Below are 24,019 nucleotides of genomic sequence, written 5' to 3'. Positions count from 1 at the left end.
GCTTTTCCTAGCAAAAGATCTGTATGATTTGAAGGAGGTAAACAGGCAAATCAAACTCAATGAGAATCTGGCCAACAAGATTTTACAAGAAAAATTTGGGAGATGAAACAGAAACAATTAAATTAAAAACATGGAAAGAAGGAAAGAAAATAACAAAATTAGAGGATATTAAGTGCTTTCCTCTTAAAAAAGAGTTTATAAAATATATGCTAAAATGTTTGTTCATGTAAATCATAAAAATACAGTTATGAGAGGGAAAAAGAAATAAACTCTCTTTTGGTCTTTATTTTTCCAGCACATCTTCATAATCAACAAAATAATACCACACAACCCCAACACCTGATCTTTTTCAGTTCTGATCTGTGATTTTATCAGTACAATTTTTACTCCTAATGAGATTTTCAACCTTGAAGTCCAAACTCTTCTCTCCCCATTACCTATAACCAATCATTCCATGTCCTATCATATTTTACAACATGTCTCACATTTCATACTCTTCAATCCAGCCATTTAACATCTTCACCAGGTCTTCATAACCTTTTGCCTGAAATAACTACAGACTCTTAACTGGTTTCCCTGCCTCTAGGCTTTCATTTTCCTGTTTGTTTTCCTCAGAGCTAAAAAAATCCACATTCCTTGACTCCTTACCCAAAAATATTGTTAAAAGGTCACTCTAGTCACATTTACAGAACCATTTAATGATCTGACACCATAGCATACTTTGATATTGTAATGAACACTCTTCAAAATAATGCTCTTCAATAACATCCAAAGGGTTAGAACAAGAAGGAAAATCAAAGAATACTTAGGTCATGACCAGTAAACAACAAAGGAAGGACTTGAACTAAGAATTTTAATATATATATATATATATATATATATATATATATATATATATATATATAAAACTTGAAAGCCCTTTCCATCATACCTCTATTTTATAATATAAATTATATTGATAAGATATTAGGCAAAGGAAAAAGCAGAAAAGCTTTCAATGAGACATGATTTTCCTCTCAAATTCATTTATTAATCATCTACTACATACCAGATACTAAGTAATAATTCACATTTATGTACAGCTTCCTGTTTACAAAGTTTTCCCTTAAAAGAATCCTGTGAAGTGCAGCATTAATTAATATAATTATTATTATAGCCATTTTTAGAAAGGAGAAAACTGAAGCACAGAAAGCTGATAATTTTCCAAAGTCACACAGTCATTAAAGTTGCAGAGCTGGGATTCAAATACAGGTCCTCAGACTCCAGGTCACAAAGTTTTTTCAATCACTCCATGCTGCTTCAAGAATTTCCATTGCTGCTTTTTAACTATCACTTCTTAATGACCAGTTTCCTACCTTAAAAGAATATTTCTTTTTGCCTAGACATAAAATTCTACAAAAGTTTGATAGTGATTTACAATCTTATGTTTTAATATAAAAAATTTACATATTTTCATATATTATGTTAAAATCTTATATTAAAGGTTTTTAAATTTTACATATTTCTGAATCTTCCTAAGTCTAAAAATAAACCATAATCTCGGAGAAGCTAAATGAGTATATATAATACATTTGCATGCATTTTTTAAGCCCCATGATCTTTCAGATATCTATATGCTAAAAACTGTTACATAAACTCTAAAATGAGCAATTTTGCCTTCTTTTACAAATGTTTATCTTAAAGAGAATTCAGTTTTAATGTGTATGAAACTAATGAAGCCAAGGTAAATAATAGATTTTTAATTAGTCTATTTACCTATATAAAGAGAAATCCTGACTTGCTTCCACAGTATTTACCCAGATTACTTTAGACTCCCTTATAATAGTTCTAGATGAAAAATATCTTGTCTTCTACATGTTATTTGCATCAGAGTGAGCTTTTTTTTTTCAGAATAAGCTTCTTAAAGTTTGTATTTTAAAAATACTATGAGATCTTGAATAAAATTGTAAGTAAGCAGAAAGGCTCACACAAGAGTGGATACAATTTAAAAATTCACTGACCACTTCTCACTCACTATTGGGATGTTTGTTGCATTTTATCAAGCTCCAGGCAAACAAAATGTTTGATGGAGTAAGTGGAAAATATGATTGGTTAATTCACTGGCTTAAATTTTCTTAAATGTATTTTTAAATAACTCAAACCAATATAAAAGCTGATCCTAAAAGAAGTAAATTACTTACAAAAATGTATTCTAGGGAGGATAGGATGTCAGGTTGTTTGGAGTAAGAGGGTCAGTCAAGGGAAAAATGGCTGAAGAAACTGTCTAACATGCTATAAGTTAACATTGTCTCAGAGTACTGATGAAAAGGTTGCCTAGTACCCCAACCAAGGGGGGAAATAAAGAGTATTTTTATAGCTGTACATGTGTGTATATACATATTATACTGCATATACAAGTGTGTAAATATCTGGGTGTAGATCTAAGGGATCAAAAAGGACAACCTGTCACTCTCTTTATCCCAGCAGTTTCTTCATGTCACATGAAACAGTGTATGGTAAAATAGAAAAGGTCATATTTAACTAGAAGGAATAATGTTTTTGTACACAGGAAAAAAGTTGCATATAAAAGATTAAAAGAAACTGCTAAAATGTGGAAGAATTACTCAGTATTGCCCAAGAAGCTTTATAAGATCAGAGAAATCGAGAATTTTAGGGCTGGAGCAAGGATTTTGAAGATTCTGAAAGAATTACTTCTACTCAAGTCTGGCAAGAAAATTAGTAACGATGAAGGACTAAATGAAATGGCTAAGAACGGCTAGGTGGCATAGTGGATAAAGTATTCTAGGTGAGAAAAGATCATAATCTGGTAATGCTTTCACATCCAGTTTTTCTTATCCACATCCTCCAATAAATTCCTTAGGAAAGAATTCATAGAGCTTAGTGTAAGCCATCCTCTAGGTATTTTAACATTCCAAGGGTACTAGTATAGCAATCAGCTGTTACACTCCTATGCTTCATTGCTTACATGCCTGGCTCATTTACTTTTCTAACTATATATCTTTAAATCCACTTCTTAGGCACACATCTGTATTGGAAACATGTCATAATCTAGTTATGGCTACCATGTTCTCCATTATCCTTCTAAGACAATTGCAATTTTACTTTAGCAGACTGTGGTGTTCCATAACTGTAAGCCATAAAGAATTAGAAAAATATTCAAGTTAAAATGAGGTTTTTGGTGTCGAAGAGCAGTTTGGATTTATGAAAAGTGTCACAGAATTTCCAAAAATTGCAGTTTGCTTTCTTCCTCCAATCCAATCCTGGGGTCAGTTTTGGGGGTCTGCAGTGACTATCCATGCATATGTATTGATGAAGCAATTAAATTAAGTGTACTGCATATCCAATGCCTGTAACAGTGTGAACTGGAGGTATTTTTAAATCTATTGAGTTTTTCCTGTATGCACTATTAGATCAGTTTCATAGAGGAGAAACTGTAGTATTCCAAGGGGGTTTTTTAAGGCTTTTTTCCAAGGCAATGGGGGTTAAGTGGTTTGCCCAAGGCCACACGGCTAGGTAATTTTTAAGTGTCTGAGGCTGGATTTGAACTCAGGTACTCCTGACTTCAGGGCCAGTGCTCTATTCACTGAGCCACCTAGCTGCCCCTAGTATTCCAAGTTTTAACACAAACAAGAAGAATATCAAAATCCATAGGGAATAATGTCTATCCTGACATTCTCCATAATCATGAAAAATTTTGCCAGGTAAACATTTAATGATTCAACTGACATTGAAAATAGGAAAATTAATAAACACAGTTCTAGCAATAGTTGCATCTATCAAGGAAGACTATATGCTGTCAGATACTTAATAAGTGAATTCACTCTTATGACAAACACTGGAAATAAATTTTGATTCACTTAATCAAATGTTTTCATAAGAAACATTTGCTACACTTTTGAATCAGTTTATGCCCATGAAGAAATATAATATTTATGGAGATAAAAATGAAAGTCAGTTTTATTCTATACTAAGAATTTTCATTCTATCAAAAAAAAGTAGTTTATTGTAGAAAATTACACAAATCTGCATAGTTCCTTCCTATGTTTTCATCAAAGATACTATTACAAAGAATTAGAAATTGAGGGGATGCCCATTAACTGAGGAATGGTTGAACAACTTATGGTAAATAAATGTAATAGAATATTATTATTGTGAAAAAAATGATGCACAGGTATATTTCAGAAAAAACTTTTTTCAGACTTATATAAACATGCTAAGTGAAGTGAGCAGAACCAAGAAAAGAATAACAATAACATATGTGATGATAAATAGTACATTTCATACTTTTCAACAATACAAAGATCAAAGACACTTCTAAAAAATTTGTGATGGAAAAAGTCACATTCAGAAGTTTATTAATGCAGATTAAAGTATATTACTTTCACTTTTTTCAATGTTTTCTTTTTATTTCTTGTGATTTTTTTCATTTTGTTCTGATTCTTCTTTCGTAGGATAATTAATACAGAAATATATTTAATATCATTGTGCATGTGAAACATCAGACCACTTAGGATGAGGCAAAAGATGGAATGAAAGCAGAAAATATTACAAAAATGTGTGTTAAAACCTATATATATATATATATATATATATAAATATATATATATATATATAAATGAAAAATAAATAAAATTGAAAGACAAAACAAAATAAAAAGGATACTTAGTTTATGTCAAAGATTCTATAGGGGATAGATAGTTAAGTAGTCACTGATGCCCCCTTGACTGCCTTTTTTTCTCTTATAATCACATACGTGATCAATTTTCTTATTCTGTGATATCTTTTCCTTTTTCAGCAGTCTTAAAAATCAATCTCTTGATTTCTCATCTTTTTGAATGCCATTTCCACCACCACATATGATAATGAGTGAAAATGAAGGCTGTTGAAGAAAATTCCAGATATCCTGACAGCTCTGACATTTCATCTTTGTGTTACTTATATTTGATTTCAGTTATCCAGAAAAAATTTACTTAGTTGGATCTCACAATAAGCTTTCTAAATTTGAAATCTCCTCTATCACGTATTGTGGCTGCTTTCTTTAATTCTTGCTACAAAACACTTCCTAACATAATTTCCTTTAATGTTTAAGATAGCAGAGTTTTTAAGAAAGAATAATGTAGCAAAAAAGTGAGGCTTTTCTATTTCACAAAGAAGCCATAAACAAGAAACCCACACTCATTTAGTGTTAGCAATGCGCGACTAGAGCAAACCAAAATGCCTGTCAAACTACAAACAGCTCTATAAACTAAAAGAAAAATAACAATTTTCAAATAATTTTATTTTGAAAAAGAACTGGACCTGAAGTGAGGGGGGGGGGGGGGGGGACAGGAGGGGAAGAGATTGAATTCTATCAATTATACTTAACTATGTGACCATAGAGACAAATCACAACCTCTCTGAACCTCAGATGTTTATAACAGAATTATACTACCCTTGTTTTTCTACTACAAAGGATTATTTGTAAAATTTGTAAAACCATTTGTAAAACATACTGTAAATTTATTATATGTATAAATATATTAAACTTACAGTATATTTATGAATGAAAGAAAATATAGAATTTTTGGATATTAAGGACATTTCTGAGAATGCAGTTAAATTCGAAGTTTAAAGGTATATCTCTGAAATGGCACCATGGCAGAGCTGTGAGAGAACATTTATAAGAATTTATCATATTTTGGTAATTTTATTTATGTTATCACTTGCCTTTCAATCACTACTTGGGTGACCATATGCCCTTCTTTCGTGTGTATGTGTGTGTACACATATTATGTATATATACACATAGATATAGAAAAAGAAATATAGTTATATAGATATATATCCACATATACATATGTCACTTATCGTTGAATTTTAAATAACCCTCAAATGCTTTAACCAACATATAATTCATCTAATCGCAGAAGTTATGATATGACACAATTAAGCTTTATACAAAATAAAAAAATAAGCTTAATTATTTTAAACTTAGTAGTGCAAATGTTTATATAAAATAGCTATAACTATACTTGGAAATACTTTTCTATAACAGATGTGAACTCAATTATAGTAGAAATGCAACCAATTTTTTATGCAGTAGAAAAAGGACACAATGCTGACTGTTTTTTTTTTTCGTAAATGAAGATTTCATTTGAAAGAACATGTTAAATAAATTCATATTTTTTGTATAGGGGTTTGTTAAATTAATAAAAACTCAGCAAAGGTTTGTTGGGTTTTTTTCCCAAATGCATTGTTGGATATGTGGAGGATGCTGATAAATAAAAGTTCAGTGTTCATATCACATTGTTGTGGCTTTTTTTAGGTGAAATAAGGTTTATAGTACTATAACTGCCAGGATTATTCCATAGTTTTACACTTGAAGATTGGTATTACACTCACTTTTTTCCCCCTTATCCACTAGTATTTCTCAAAAATAATTGCCAGTGATTCATGAAGTTCATTAGCTAATTCCCTTAACACTCTAAGACACATTCTAGCTAGCCATGTTGATTTGTATTTATTCATTTTTCTAAGAATTATTTTACTTACATTTTATATATTTATATTTGCCAATTTCTTTCCTCATCTGAGATATATTTCTATTTTTTCTTATTAAAGTATAATCTTAAAAATCATGTCGGTAGTGCAACCACTTTAAAATTAGTTTCATTAATTTTGGCTATCTTCTCATTTATTAATGGAGTTACTTATTCTCTACCATCTCTTATCTTGATACACTTAAAAGAAGGCCTCTTTATTTTTGTTAACCACATTTAGAAAAAATTAGTTCATGCTATTTTATTCAGTTCTAGTCTTTCTTTACAAACTTTTACTGAATAGGTATCTAAGCATTTTTCTTTCTTCAGATTCTCAGTATTCAATTGTTTATACTGCTTTCTCATACCATAAGTTGCTTTCTTATTTTGAAAAATATTTTACCACAGTTACTTTACAATTTGATCTAATAAGACTTCCCCCAGCATTCTGCATGCCATCAATGTTGCTTAAAGATAAAGTGGATAACAGTCAATAAACTTATTTATTTGTAAGGACTTATTTTATAGTTTATTTATTTGGGTAGGCATTCATTCATTCATTTATATAGCTTATATAAGTGCATCCATGCATTTACCTATTTCTTTAATTCTTTCTTGATAAGAAACAAAAAACATCATTTCTTTTTTTTTTTCATTTATTTTCTATGGTATTATTGAAAGATTAAAAAAATCAAGCACTAAATTTAATGAGTAAAATAAATTTGATTTACTTTTCTCCCAACTTACTTGGATAATGGAAACTTTCAGTAGAAACTATTTTAAGTGGCATTTTAGTTCTGTAAGAATAACAACACCTCCCCCTCAACATTCACAAGGTGATTTTCAATGTTGTTTGCTGATGATCCTCTCACAGCTACGCAACGGTACCATTTCAGAGATAAAACTTCAAACGTAGAATTTAACTGCATTCTCAGGAATGTCCTTACAATCCAAAAATTCTATATTTTCTTTCAATCACTGAATTTTAGGTTAACTGAAATTGCAAAACATTCTGCACATTCGTCACGGTGTCTTTTGCCCTTTTTGTCGCATAACCAGTCTTGGCACCCTGGAGGGCAGTGGAGCATCCTGTACTTTTTATATGGGTCACAGATGGCCTGAGCCACATGCTTCACTACCAACTCATCAATCAGGATCATTTGGCTTTTCTTCCCTTATGGTAGTTCTCTTTTAGTACTTGCTTTTCAATCACTACTTGGGTGACCACATGCCCTTCCTTAGCCTCTTCTCAATCTGATTGTCACCTGACTAAAGACAGGCAACTTAGAGTTCATGTATAGGTTGAATACTTCCCAATTTTTCCCGTTCGAAGCTATATAAACTTCTTATACCCTTTTCCCACAGTGAGATTCACATAAACTGAGATCTGTGATCTAATCATCTTCAAACAAAACATGCATATTACTTAAGCAAAGAAAAAATTTTGAAAATTAAGTAGATGATACCAAACTCCAAATTTTGTTACTTTTTATAGGATAAAAGGAAAGCACTATTTTAAAATATATGGAGTGCTGCATTACATGTAAAATATAAATTAAATTTAGCATATTATTTTAAAAGTTAATAAGTGAATGCTAAAAAGGGTGATTTTATTAAATTTTTTTTCTCAAAGAATTTATAATACTTTGGTCATTTTGTTTCAAGTCCCTCTGAAACCTAGCATTGTTTTTACAATTTTTTTTAACAGTTAATGCATGGGCAATTTACTTCAGAGATCAACTTCAGATAGTCTGTCCTTCCCTAGTTATTCGGTAAAATAATAAGAAATTCCACATACACACATGCACACACCCCTATTCCTTCATTTAATAAGCACTTAGCAAGTATTCAATTTGTGCCAGGACCATATTAGATATTGGTAATGCAAGAACTCAATAACACCAGCTCTAAGCTTGCCATCTAAATGAAAGAGAGTTGAAGAGAACTGGATTCAAGAAACAATTAGGAAAGTACATATATGGACTTATATGAGAAAACATTCACAGAGCCTTCCCTTGACATTTGGTAATAGTTTATAATAGTTGTGTCAACTGTGAAACAATTGATAATCACGCCTTATTAACTAATAAAACAAAGAAATACATATTTCATTCATCTATGACTTACTGAAGCAGGCTGACAATCAAGGGAAAGAAAAACAATGATAGAAGGAGATCAGTGGGCAAGTAATTACTTATACCCAAGGAATGAATGTTGCTTTCTTATTCAAGGTATAAAATTAAGCTCAATGTAAAGGAGAAAATTACATACACTTTTTCAAACAAATTTGCAATTTAACTTTTTAAAACATGAATGTATCAATTCATAATAATTGGCATTATTTGGAATTTTGCAAATAGAGGCAATTTCTGTTTTTAAACTAAAATCATGATTGGCAAAGTGCACTAAATGAAGGGTAATGTGAAAGACACTATGATTTGGCTTCATGAACTTTCTAATAAAAAAATATAAACTCTACTAAGGAAACAAATCTCTTTCTTCTTGGTTCTATCAGCCCATTTAATTATTCCTTAAAAAGTATAGAAGGAAATATATAGAAAGGAGATATTAAAGCACGGTGAAATGGAAACTACTTGTGACCTAATCAGGATCTAATCAGGAGTAAGCATTTAAAATGATTTGTCCTGGTACAATTAAAGGCAGAGAAATCACTTACATCATGGAAGTTCTCAGAACATGTGAAGTGTACCAACAAGATATTATGGATGTAAAATAAAAGAACTGTATATATAAAAAGAATGGACAATTGGTTAAATAGCTCACCCACAGGTTGGTGTAAATGGAAATGGGGTCACAATGGAGAGAAATCACTAGTGGAAAACCTAATGGGTCATGGATAGATAGGTCATTGCTTTTCAACAGGTTTACTAATGACCTAAAAATGCGCCATATAAGTAAAGTGGCAAAATTTACTGAAGACAACAAAATGAGAAACACTATTAATACATTAAGTGACATAGATCATGATTAGAAAGATTTAAGAGGAAAGTTTTAAGGAAAAGGTATAAGAACTCTTGGGGAAAGTATATAGTTTTATTTTTTTAGTTTATGTGATTTTTGCAAAAATAAGAAATTACCTACTACTATACATTCTAAAATTTACATGTAAAACTATGGTGTCTGAATTTTGAAAGGATAAATATGAGTGAAATGAGAAGAAATCTAAATAAAATAAAAAGAGCTTAGCAACCAAAAAAACTTTAAAATAAAATTTAAGAAGTCTTATTCATAAAGTATAGCTACATCTGAGAGTTAAGTGAGGAAAAATGGATTTAAATTGAATTAAAATTATGAGTCTTCTCAACAGCATGCAAATTATGAAAATTAACAATGTACAATCAATAAAGACTAATAAGATTTTATTTTTGGTCTTTTTTTTTTTCCTTTTCCTTTTTCTTTTTTTGGTTTTTGCAGGGCAATGGAGTTGGGGGTGGCTTGCGTGCTGGGTGATTGTTGGGTGTATGGGACCGTATATGTGCTCGGGTGCTCCTGGCACCAGGGCTGGTGCCCTGTCCATTGCGCCACCTGGCCATGCCTACAGTTATTACTACTTTTTTTTAATTGTAATTTTTTTCTCTCCCCTTTACTTTATCGCTGAAATGAATCTATAATTTTTTGGGGAGGGGGTATTCTGTTTACTCTTAAACAAGAATATTTTATTAATGTATAAAAAACATTATTTGTACAAAATGAGAATAAATAAATATTAAATATTAAAAAATAAATACTGAGGCACCTACTATGTGAAAGAGATTACAAAAACCATCCATTTAGAAGTTCCAAACAATTCAATTAGTATATGGACTGATCTAAGAAAAATCAAAATTGCATGTGACCTAAAAGGCAATGGAAAGATACAGTGATAGAAGTTGAGTGAAGAATCTCATATTGACAATTTGAGAAATGTTATCATCAAACATTCAAACAAGAAATGGATTGATCATAGGGTAAGAGTGAGAGATAAGAAAAGAAAAAAAACAGTAAAATGTTGGCTTCTCAAACATATTAAAAGGAGCAGAGAATGCTTTTAGTGCAATGAGCAAGATTTGTAAGAAAATTTTAAGACCAGATATGGAAAAATAAAGACAGGAGATGAGAAGAGGATAGCTTGAAATCTCCACCAAAAGTAGCAATCCTAGAGACACGTTAGGTGGTGCAGTAGATACAGCACTGACCCTGGAGTCAGCAGGATCTGAGCAGACTCAGGCACTTAATGCTTATTTAGCTCTGTGATCTTAGGTAAGTCATTTCATCCCACTGCAAAAAGAAAAATAGCAATCTTCACATGGAGGTGAACATGTAGTCATGATAAACTTATATGTCACTAAGCTTAAATTTCTCATTTACTCACCATAACTTTAAAGATAATATACAAATCATGTGCATGGCATTTAAACTGGGTACAAATTCAAACTTCCTGCCTTACTTCAAAGGGACTTCTTCAGACATTCTATTGTCCAGTCAATCAAACAACTGAACTACTGTTTTAGTTCATCTTGAAATCACCCCACCACTATTTATTCACCCAGGTCATACTCCATATTTGGAACATACTCTATTTTCTTACCCTATTGCCACTTCTTTTCCTTCACGGGCAAGTTAAGATAATCTTATCCAAGAAATGTGCCTGATGATTAAGCTTCTGGATCTCTCCTTTTTTGGCATTACAAACTACTTTGTAGATCCCTCAATTAGATATATCTCATAAAACACCACTATTGTTATATTTAAAGGTCTTTGAAAGAAATGAGCATAAAATATTCCATCTTTTGATTATCAGGAAGATTAAGTTTTAACATCTGATTCAAATATTTGCCAGTTGTGGTCCTGGGCAAGTTAATCTAACCTCTTTCTCACCTTATTTTCCTTGAATCACAGGATCCTTGGTAAGACTCAATTCAAATAGTCAAAAAATATTAACTTTATACTCTGTCAGTCATTGTGCTAAGCATTGTTGATAGAAGGGCAGGTAAAAGACAGTGCTTGCTTTCAAGGACCTCACAATAGGGAAGTCAATGGAGGAGAAAATAAACCAAAATATATAAACATGCCATATATTTGAAAAACAGGAAATAATTACAAGAATAGAGGCACTACAATTAAGTGAGGTTTAGTGAGGTGGCTAGGTGGTACAGAGGATAGAGCACTGGCTCTGGAGTCAAGAGTACCTGAGTGAGCCTCAGATAATTAATAATTGCCTAGCTGTGAGACCTTGAGCAAGTCACTTAACTCCATTGCCTTAAATAATTTTTTAAATACTTTTAATAAAATAAAGAAAATGCCTTTGATAGAATCTTCCGGGGGGGGGTGGGGGGTGGAAAGGCTTCCTATAGAAGAAAGGATTTTAGTTGAGACATGGAAACTAAGAAGAGGCAATGAGAAGAAAGAAGATTCTAATTTGGGGGGCAGTCGGTGAAAATGTTTGGGGCTCAGAGATGGGACATCTTGTTCATGGAATAGTAAGGAGGTCATTATTGCTAAATTGATGAGAACCTGGCAGGGATTAAAGTGTATTTGAACTCCACAAAATGAATTTTGTATTTGATCCTGGAGGTAAAAGGGATTAACTGGGAGTTTATTAAAGGGGGAATGTGGTGGTATGAGAAATGTGTTAAGGACAGACTTCGGGAAAATTAACTTTTATGTTTGTCCTACATATTTAAAGAAATCCACAACATCAGGGAGGTGATGCCATAACAAGCATGTGAATTTGATTGAGGGGGTGCAGTGCTAAGTCCCCAGTCTCACTTTCTTCTCCAGAGCAATCTGGATTCAGTGGCCACATATGAATCAGGATAACCAGAGATGGCTCTGGATGTGAGGGAATTAGGGTTAAGTAACTTGCCCAAGATCACACAACTAATAAATGTCAGAGGCTGGATTAGAAGTTCCATTATCCTGATTCCAAGGCCAGTAATATCCACTACACCATCTAGCTTTTGTGACTGAATGGAGGAAGGACTGGTATAGGGAGAAACTTCAGGCAAGAAGATGTACCAGGAGGTTATTGCAATAATCCAGATATAAGGTGATGAGGGCCTAAATTAGAATGGTAACAAAGTTAAAAGAAAGAAGGGGAGGTAGTTGAAAGACATCAGAAAGGTGGAATCAACAGGCTTTGACAACAGTTTGGCTATATTATGGTGAAAGATAAATGAGTAGACAATGACACCTAGGTTATGAGCCTGAAGAACTGTGAGAATGATGTAGCTCTCAAGAGATATAGGGGAAAGTAGGTGAAGAACACCTCATCTTAGTAGGAAAGATGAGATCAATAATGTCCAACATTACATTTTTTTGTATATTTTGAGTTTATGTCATGCGACATTATGTAAATAACTTTTAAAATCTTAAAACACCATATATTTAGTGTTGTTTTACTTATTAGATTACAAGTTTTCTAGTAGTGGATGTCTTTCACCACAAGCTACATCAGGGACAAACAAGCGACAACACAGTTATCCTTACTTATTATTAACTGTGAGATTATAAGACTAATGAAAATCAGATTCAAAATAGAGCATAGAAATTACTAATCTAAGAAATAGAAAACAAGGTAAAATGCTGCTTTTACTAAAAGTCATATTATTAATTAGGGAACAAGACATAAGAGTCAGAGAACAAATCATGGAATCTAGAAAACTTCAGGTTTCCATACATTCAGCCTGTGTTACCCAAATGAAATAATAGCCCTTTAGTGCTTCAAGTAAAATTTTAAGACCTAACAAGCTATGGAATAATTACTTATCTGCATTAGTAGAGGGAGTGTCATCACTCAGATTCCTATTTCAAGGAAATCACAGTCCAGAAGAAAAAAGTTTAAATCTCCAATAGATTCAAATCAGATCCTAACTCCAATTATTATATACTTCTCCAAATACATTTTACAATGCACTGTATTTTTCTGATTTTCATAATCAATCAGTTAAGCTAAAAGTAATTTGTGTCTTACAAATATGTGGTGCTCCAACAGTCTAACAGACTCCTTAATTACAGAAAGCAACAAATACTTTTATTTAATTTTGAATTATATTTGATTTTTTTAAATGCATAAAGTTAATAAAATGCTTCAGGAAAAAAGGTGCAGGCAAAAGACACTGAAAATATTTGCTTGATGAAAACCAGGAAATCAATGATCTATTCTCATTGATGCTGAAAATATATCTTAATATGTAACTTCATGCAATATTATGTGGACAATTTTGCAAATTGATATTGAAACCTGTCAATGCTACATTACTGTTCACAACTTCATTTGGGATTACATATAATGCTAGAAAATGGAGGAAAAAAGGTCAAATATTTATTGTATATATGTGTCATATTTTTGTATCTATCTATAGATATAGATATAAAAACACGACAAATGATACCTGTAAATCTTAATATTTCTCAAAGAGTTAAGTCTTTCAAAACAGAAGTGGTAAAACACATTTTTTCTACTCGTGCAGTTTTTCTTTTGTTTCTCTCATTTCCTAAACCATGATTCCTTTGATAAAATAATGGGTTGGGTTTAAACTTTTTTCTAAACTGAAGACAAACTCTAAAAACAAACAAAATAATTAGCAAGATGAAATGGCAAATATTTTGGAAAAAGGAAAAATAGATTTTATCAATCAAACCAAGAAATTCTAAATTAATATTAGGTTATACCTAGCTCAGTTTCCCCTCATCAATCCTGAAAGATAAGGTATTATAAAGACTGACATCAGGCTTTTAATTTTTTTCATTAATGATCACAGAGAAAAATAATAATCACCTCAATGAGCCTATGTATCATATTGGCATTGATAAACACTGCATACTTACCAAGGATCAGTGAATTTTAAGAATGAGTCTCATGTCAATTTTAGTCAAATCTGTGTGCTCAAGTAATCTGAATGTGACCCTCCATGAATTATTTTATTTATACTGGTCAATAGTTCCTTTCAAACTCAGTTATGTCCATGTAGTTATAGCATGCCTATTAACCATAACACCTACTACTTTGACAAGCATGCTATTTTGAATTAATACAATATGAACGAGGGGTGGCTAGGTGGCGTAGTAAACAGAGCACCAGCCCTGGAATCAGGAGTACTTGAGTTCAAATCCAACCTCAGACACTTAATAATTACCTAGCTGTGTGGCCTTGGGCAAGCCACTTAACCCCGTTTGCCTTGCAAAAACCTAAAAAAAAAACAAAAAACAAAAAAGAAACAACCAACCAAAAAAAAAAACCCAAACCAATATAAATGAATAGAAAGAAAAACATCAATTTTGCTATTCTAATTTGGTATGAAGGATGTTTTTTCTTTTAAAGAAAAGCAGATATTCCTAAAGAGAAGTTTGTATGCATACCTCTATCACTATAATATTCAATTAGACATGATATGGGGAATATGACTTACAATATCCCTGTATGAGTTGTTCCCAGAGAGTTTGGCATTCTAAACTGCTATTCTAACTTATAACATCATGTAAGAAAGAACCCAAGTGTTGAAAAACACACACACACACACACACACACACACACACACACACACACACGCAATACACACAGAGAAAAAGAAAAGTGATTCAATACTGAAGGGAGTTTATGAAGAAGTTCCTGAAACATAAACACACATTTTTTAAAGCACATACTACATGAAAGGGATTGTACTAGGTGAAGGACAAATTAAAATTAAAATAACACAATTCCTAACTTCAAGGCATTGACATTCTACCGGATGTGAGAGGAAATAATGCTCAAACCCTGATTCCTTTAGGAGACAGTAAACTATGCAGAAGTTCTACAAGTTTTAGTCAAATCTGTGTGCTCAATATGAGCCAACACTGTGTTGTGGAAGCACAAAAAAAGGCTACAAAAACGGTAATATTTCTGTATACTACTTTGCTCTGAAAACATCTTAACTGTCATGTTCAGTTCAGGCTGACATTTTTAAGAAAGATAATGACAAACTAAAAATTATAAAGTGGAGAATAAATGTGAACTCGAGTTCTTGTCATACAAGAAATGGCTTGACCATACTACATATTCAGAGTCAGAAGATTTCATGAGAATATGAGAGCTATATTCACATATATGGAAGAGGGGATCAGACTTGTATTTAGACCTGGAGGGCACATCTATGATCAACAGGTGGAAATTATGCAGAGGCAGACTTCAACTACATATGAAGAAAAACTACCTCATATTTAGAACTGCACCAAAGTAGAAAGGACTGCCTTCTAGATAAGTAGATTCCTTCTTATGAAAGATCTACAAGCAAAAGCTAGATAACAGCAGGTCACCTAATTTGTAGAGGGAAGTGAATACTTATTCAGTTTTAGGAGGTTGACCAAGTCCTTTCCATGCCTGAAATGGAGGTAAAAACCAAAGGAGTGACACTATAACTTGGCCTCTCCAGAAATCAAAACTCAGGTTTTGGTGGAGAGAGAGATGGTATATAATTTAGAATCTACAACATAAGACATAATTGTTAAGACAAACTTAAAATTTGTTCAAAAGAAGCTAAGAGAAACCAAAAATGCCATCCCTGTAATGATATACAGGTCTAAAAATATATGTAGAAATCAACAGAGATTATCTATGAAATTAGCTCAATTTCACAAACATCCTTCTTTGGAAAATATTTAATTATTTATGTAATGCAGCAATTATGTAATAATGATAAAGACTATATAGGGTAACAGAGAAAAGTACTAATTGCAGCATGGTGCTCTTTAGTTTCCAAAATAATGGGGGTTCAGGATTGGTATTAGGAAAAGATAGAGGCTCCTTTCAGAAGGTTTTAGAAAAATACATGGACAAGTTAGATGTAATTAAAATCTTTTAAAGTTCTAAAAGTCTATCTGGTCTTGATGTACATATGATTCTGTATGTAGACAACAAAATGTTTGGATATAAATTTAGATTTGACAGTGCTGAGTATATTAGTAGTAGTAGTAGTATTACTGATAAAAATGAACATACTTATAAACTACTTTATACTATACAGTATTTTTCTCAAAAAACTCAAAACCTAATGGTTTAAAGACTTGTATTGATTCTATATGTGACAAAACATAAGGTCAGAGAGGGGAAAGTGAATTGCCCACAGTCACAAAGTTGGCAAGTTATGGACATGAGATCATTTATCATATGTTATTAAGCCTGGCAGCAATTTTCACCGTGTTTTAGTCCAAACTTCTTATTTATTTATTTAATGCAAGTCTTGTACCCCACTCCACTGCCTGAGTATTCTCCATACAATACTCCACTGGGCTCTTGAGAACGAATCCCTCAAATTTGTAAACATTCTACCCAGCTTTAAAAAATTCAGGTGACAAGTTATGTCTATTGGTTAAATGCCAGATGCATTAGGTCTAAAGAGGCCCATCACATATTTAACCACAATGCTTATACATCTGGAGCCCCAAGCAACTCTCTTTTATACCTCTATTCTATTGGATGACCTTTTGGCCTGAGGATCTTATTTTGGCAGAGCCCCATTCTCCATGTCATTGCTTTAATTTTCAACCAAGTTATATATAAATAATGGAGTAATGAAGGGTGTGGGGTGAATATTGAGAGACAAGGAGCTAAAAGACTTCTTTCAAAGCCGAGGTGAAGGGAGATGAAGCAACGGCAAACTCTGAAATCAATGGATCTCTAGAGCTCAATTAAGGTTTTTAGTCTTGCCTACATAAGAAAAATCACTGAAAATGAGATCATAAATGTATTTTGAATACTTGTATTTCTGAATTGAATGGAACGAAGAGAGTAGTCCAGACTACATTTGGAAAATTATTTAATGTTTCAATAATATCAAACTGTTACTGGACACCAAAATTTCTTTAGACACCAAAATTCTGATGAAGATGTAAAGCAACTACTCGTAGAAAATCATAATTTCCTTAGAAAAAAAAGTAAGGCTCATTCAACAGTAAATATAAAAAAAAATGAAATAAGTAGGTAAATGTTATTGTTCAGGAAATATAAGATGGGACAAAGAAGCAGAGTGTAGTGAGGATAACAGAAAGACAGTGAAGTACCACACAGGTCAATAAAGAAAAGAGAAGTTAGGACGAGAAAAGCAGATCTAAGAGTCATCAGAATAAAGATAACTGAATCCACGGGAGGTGATGAAATGACCAAGTCAAATAGTATAATTAAAGAACAGAAAAGAGTCAAGGCCAGTACTCTGTGGGATACTCACAGTTAGCAGCCATGACCTGTATGAAAATACAGCATAGGAAAAGGAATCATCAAAAAGGATGAGAAACTAGGACACAGTAATATCATAGAAATCTAGAAAGAAACACATACAAAGGGGCAGCTAGGTGGCCCAGTGAATAGAGCACTGGCTCTAGAGTCAGGATGACTTGAGTTTAATACAGCCTCAGGCACTTGATGCTTACTGGTTATGTGACCTTGGGCAAATCATTTAACCCCATTTACTCACCAAAGAAAATTAAAAAATAAAAAATGAAAAGTAGATATCAAGGAAAGAGGATGATGAACTCTGTTAAGACTGACAAGTGTAGAGGTCAAGAATAAGGATTCAAAAAGAACTGTTAGATCTGGCAACTAAGAGATTATTGGTAACTGTAGGAAGAAGTTTTGAATGGTGAGGAGGTTAGAAGGACGATTAAAGAGTTAAAGAGACTAAATAAAACCAAAGGGGAGACATTAATCAGAGACAGTCTTCTTCTTTTTTGTTTTTTTAGATTTTTGCAAGGCAAATGGGGTTAAGTAGCTTGCCCAAGGGTAGGTAATTATTAAGTGTCTGAGCCAAATTTGAACTCAGGTACTCCTAACTCCAGGGCTCTATCCACTGCATCACCTAGCCACTCCAGAGATAGTCTTCTTAAAGAGCTTCATGTCAAAAACAAAAACAAAAATAATTAAATTAAATTAAATTAAATTAAATTAAATTAAATTAAATTAAATTAAATTAAAAACCAACAGAAGACATATGGGACAAAAGCTCCTGGGGATGAAAGGATAGAGTGAGAGTTTGGGAATTTTTTTTTTAAATGAGGGATGGCCATGATGACAGGGAAGTGCAAAGTGGTCAGAGACAGACTGAGGATAAATGAGAAACTAGAAATAAAAGACAGGGTAATCTACTGAAGATGTTGAGACAGAAAGGGATATTTGTGCAAGTAAATGAGATTTGTCTCATTATATATGACAGGGATGAAGGAAAATATAGAAAGTATCTGGATGATTAAAGATAAGGAGGAAAGGAGAAGAACAATCAAAAGTTTCAAGAATGAAAAAATTTGAAAAATTCACACTATCTGGAGTAAATTATCAGCAAAAAATATTGCCTTGCTAGTTGAAATTAAGTAACAAATCAACATAATTTCATGATTTTTCCATCTTTGATAAACAGCAAGGGAGAAACAAAAAAAAAGGCAGGGGGTTATAGAAATTCTACAAAGGTGAAACTTGGCTGGGCAAGACTAGTGATAGGTTGAGAGGGAAAGTAACAAAAAAGAAGAGGACATTAAAAAACTGAATCACTCACCAAAGATTCAAAATGGGAAAGGAAGAATACAGGTACTATGGAGCTGATAGTATTATTAGAAAAGAAATGAGGGGTCAAAGCATTAGAGGTCATGTTGAGAACAAAGAGCTTCAAGATAGAGGGGGAAGGTAGAATAAAACTAGATTATGGACAGATAAATTTCAGAGTTCATGACCACTGAAAAGTACATTTGTTGTGGTGGAACAACAAAATATGATCAATTAATTATTCAGCTAAGGTGACATGGAAAGAGTAAGTTTTGAAAGAGGAAGGTTAGGATGCTTGAGGAAATATCAATTTGGATATTGAAGTTGCTTAGTATGAGGACAATAATTGGGAAGGAGAAAAGACTGAGGGTAAGGAAATGAACTTATTGATAAAAGAAATGAAGAATGTACGAAGTCAGAAGTCATCAATAGATACATAATTTTGATTGAGTTGTAGATACAGATTGATTGAACCTCAAAGAAGAGAGGTCACTGAGTGGGTGATGGAGGAAATGGATGTGCTGATGGAAAACAAGAAGTATGTTTGTTAACTAAAGAAAGATTTTATTTATTTTGAGTTTTAAAATTTTTCCCCTATTCTTGCTTCCCTCCCCACGCCCAGCCCCCCACAGAAGGCAGTTTTTTAGTCTTTACATTGTTTCCACGGTATACATTGAGCTAAGCTGAATATGATGAGAGAGAAACCATACCCTTAAGGGAAAAAAAAAAACTATAAGAGACAGCAAAATTACATAATAAGATGATTTTTTTTTTTCTAAATTGAAGGTAATAGTTTTTGGTCTGTATTCAAACTCCACAATTCTTTCTCTGGATACAGATGTTATTCTTCACCGAAGATAACCCAAAATTGTTCCTCAATGTTGCAATGATGGAATAAACAGGTCCATCAGGGTTAATCATCATCCCCATGTTGCTGTTATGGTATACAATGTTTTTCTGGTTCTGCTCATCTCACTCAGCATCAGTTCATGCAAATCCATCCATGCTTCCCTGAACTCCCATCCCTCTTAGTTTCTAATACAACAATAGTGTTCCATGACATACATATACCACAGTTTGTTAAGCCATTTCCCAATTGTAGAACATTCACTTAATTTCCAATTCTTTGCCACCACAAACAGGGCTGCTAAGAATATTTTTGTATAAGTGATATTTTTACCCTTTTTCATTATCTCTTCAGGATATAGAGCCAGTAGTGGTATTGCTGGATCAAAGGGTATGCACATTTTTATTGTCCTTGTAATTCCAAATTGCTCTGCAGAAAGGTTGGATGAGTCCACAGCTCCACCAGCAATGTAGTAGTGTCCCAGATTTCCCACATCAATTCCAGCATTGATCATTGTCCTTTATGGTCATATTGGCCAGTCTGAGAGGTATGAGGTGGTACCTCAGAGATGCTTTAGTTTTCATTTCTCTAATAAGTCATGATTTAGAGCCATTTTTCCTATGACTATGGATTGCTGTGATTTCCTCAACTATAAACTGCCTTTGCATATCCTTTGACTGTCAATTGGGGAATGGCTTAGAAAACAAGAAGTATTTAAATACTTCTACTTTAACCAGTGAATCAGAAAAATTAGTAAAACTGTAATCACTTCTGGAAAAGATCAACCAGGAACTTGTTATCAGTAGGAGCCAGATCTCAGTAAATTCCAGAAGATGTAAAGAATGGGAAAGAAAATGATGTAGCCATTCATTCAATAATTAAAGTGTCTATCTGTTTTCCAGGCCAACGCTAGGGGTTGAAGACACAAAAGCAAAATTGAAATAATGCCTGTCCAAATTCGCTATCACTATTTTGGTGAAGGAAAGACTCTAAACTTACAAAAATGGCAATACTGAAAAACTGTGGAAGACTTCTGCATGCAGATGGCATCAAGGTATGGAGTGTTAAATACCTTCTAATATAAAAACTATACTCAAAAAGTTTAGCCTAACTTACTAGACATGGAAAATATTAGATGAAGAATTTGTATTGTATAGACTAGTTTTTAGACTATGATTTACAGCTATGGTCAAGCCATAGATGTAGTCCATCAAGACACATACTGAAAAAAAAGATAATTTGTAGAAAAAATGAGTTGGAACCAGAAATTAAAAGGAGGAGGTGAGTAGACTAGATTGCATTTGGGAATATGAATAGTGCTGCTGTTATAACAATTCAATTCAACTTACATTTATTGTATCTAGAATGGGCATCGCATTTTTTGAGACATTACAGGGAAAGAATTTTTTAAAAAAAGACTTAAAAAACAAAATAAAACAAAAAATAAAACTCTATCTCTCACCTTAATAATACTCTACTTGATGGGTGGGCAGGCAGATGTAAGTTTATTACACTGAGGACATAGGAACTAATTTGGAAAATAAGACAAATGGGGATAAGATGAAGAAAAGGAAAACCCTCCTTGGAAAGGTCCTGAGCTGAGCCTAAAAGGGAAGTAGAGATTCCCAAATTTAGAATGAAGGAAGAGTCCATTTAAAGCAGTGGATCAACCTATTAAAAAGTACAGAGATTAAGAGACCAAATGTTATGCAAGGGAGACTCTTAAGTAGGTCATTTTCACTAAAATGTAGAATAGATGTAGAGTAATATGAAATATCAAATAAATCTAGAAAGGTAGTCTAGAATCATATTGTGAAAGATTTTTAAAAGTTCTAAATTTCTGCCTGAAAGAAAGACCTATCTTTTAACATCAATCATCTTCTACTTATGCTATATAGTTATCAGTATTGTAATATCTCAATCTTCATGAACTAAATTCACACTATCTAAAACAAATGAAGAAGCGTATGAGAGGAATGAACAACAATAATAAGTTACCACTGTAGAACTCAAAAGAAATAAGTGATCATAAGTGAATATCAGCAACTAGGAAAGTGGACTAGTCATGTACTAAAAGCAAACAATTTACTCTAGAGATGTATGGAAATACCCTTCACATAAACTTCATGAATGCTGTGGAAAATCTGAGAAAATATAAGGACATGAAGTTCACAGGATAAGAAGGCAATAAACTTATTCAAATAAGGGAATATCAACATCAAATCAAATAAGGGAATATCAGTATCGATGGATTCTCAGATGCACTGAGATACTATGTGGGACATTAATAGGCAAGTGATCATGAGGGGTGGTAAGACTGGCAAAAACAGCATGGAAACAATAGATCTAAAAGGACTGAGATACGTTTTCACTCTTCAGAAATACAGTTACCATGGAGTTCATGAAAGAAAAGGAATTAGAGTGTTTATGGGAAGATTTTTCAGGTCCTATCATTTTTCAAAAACTCACTAAAATCTGTTCCATCCTAAAAAGCAGGGAATGAGGGAGGGATGAGGAAAAATAAATCTGAACTGGATAGCATCCTCCCAACTTGGAGGTGTAATCTCTCTGAAAGTATATATTATAATGAACTACAGCTTCCAAACCATCAGATATCTGTATATATTCTTTGTACTTCCATTTCCAGGAAGCTTAGTTCCTGGCAGCAGATGCTCTTTGATTTTTCTATCACTGTTTTTTTCTTTATTCTTGCCTTAATAATAATTTTTTCCCTCAAAAGTAGAAGAACCAACAAAAGAAACTGCTATTCTAGGACTCTTTCTCAAGAACAAGAAGGTCACTAGACTGGAAGAAATGGGAAGTGACTGCTTCTTCTTTGGACCTGAGATAAAGAAAGAGAAATGACAGGCATGCTATATTTTGGGAGAGTAGATGCAAAGAGTTTAGAGAAATAATAATAATAATAACAACAACAACAATAACTGGGATTTATAGAGTAGATTAAGATGTATAAAGCACTTTACATAACTAACTAAATTGTAATCTCACAACAATCCAGAAGTGACTTGCACAATCACATAAATAGTAAAGGTCTGAGGCTAGATTTGAGTGCAGGTATTTCTGACTCAAGGATCCAATAAGTTTCTAGGTTCTAAAATCCTAACTGAGAATTTTACCCAGGAAAAATGTCAAGAATGAAGTTCTAAAAATGCATGATGAATCCATTAAAGGATTCCATTTAAAAAGAGTTGTCTATAAAAACCACTGCTTCTATAGAAAAATTTTTAAAATGCCACTATTTCTAAATATAGAGGAATTTATCAACAAATCCATTTTTTAAAGGTAAAACCAGAAAAGGGAAGAAAGGGAATGGAGCAGGAGATGAAACCAAGATCATGGAAAAGAATGTCTGAAATTTAAGAGTTCAGAAACAACTGGCATTAGCATAGCAAACCAAGCTCCAAAGAAATGGGTGACTAAGTTGCTTTTTTTTTAATTTTTCAAAGTTTTTATACAGATAGGAAGATGAAAGAAAGAATAGAATAACAGCTCAGAGTCAATGAATCAATATTAAGGAAAAGCAAAAGTACTTAACTCTTTTTTTCTCTGTCAAGGGGAATGTGTTATGGTCTATGAAGAACCAAGAAGAAAGAACTAATAAAGAGTATATATTTATGATAAGAATGAAAATATAAAGAAATAACTTGGTCATTCAGTTCAAGTCTCCCAATCCAAGTGACTTACATGTAAGATACTGAAAAAATTTACCAAATTTAATTCTGAAAAAAATACTGTCATAATGTAAGAAGTAATAAAGGCAGGCCTGGAAACAGATGCATGATGTCCCAACATGCATAATAAGCAACATAATGAAGACTACAAACAGGAGATCAGCTATCCTGAAAAATTTTAGACCATATTTTAAAAGGAATAACTAGTGAACATCTAGAAAAGCAGTTGATGATCACAAGCAGGAAAGCTGGACTTTAACAAAAATAGGTCATGTCAGACCAACTTACTGCCTTTTTTGTACAGGTTAATAGATTGGTAGACCAGAACAATAGCATGAATATAGATTTCAGAAAACAAAAAAGAATCTCACAGCATTCTTCCAAAAATGAAATTAGATTATGGTACATTAAAAAATGTGAAAATGAATTTAAAAATTGAAAACAATAGTCAAAA

General features: G+C 32.6%; 1 protein-coding gene across 6 annotated transcripts in view; it reads right to left on the bottom strand.

Annotated features, from left to right (window-relative positions):
- The window catches only part of ZNF407 (zinc finger protein 407), a 654,777-nt gene that overhangs the window by 311,078 nt on the left and 319,680 nt on the right, over nucleotides 1-24,019 (bottom strand). The window lies entirely within an intron of this gene.

Source organism: Macrotis lagotis, chromosome X (assembly GCF_037893015.1).
Source record: "Macrotis lagotis isolate mMagLag1 chromosome X, bilby.v1.9.chrom.fasta, whole genome shotgun sequence".
In the NCBI taxonomy this organism is placed as follows: Eukaryota; Metazoa; Chordata; class Mammalia; order Peramelemorphia; family Peramelidae; genus Macrotis; species Macrotis lagotis.
Note: the sequence above shows the minus strand (reverse complement) of the source record. Positions and strands in the feature narration are given on the sequence as shown.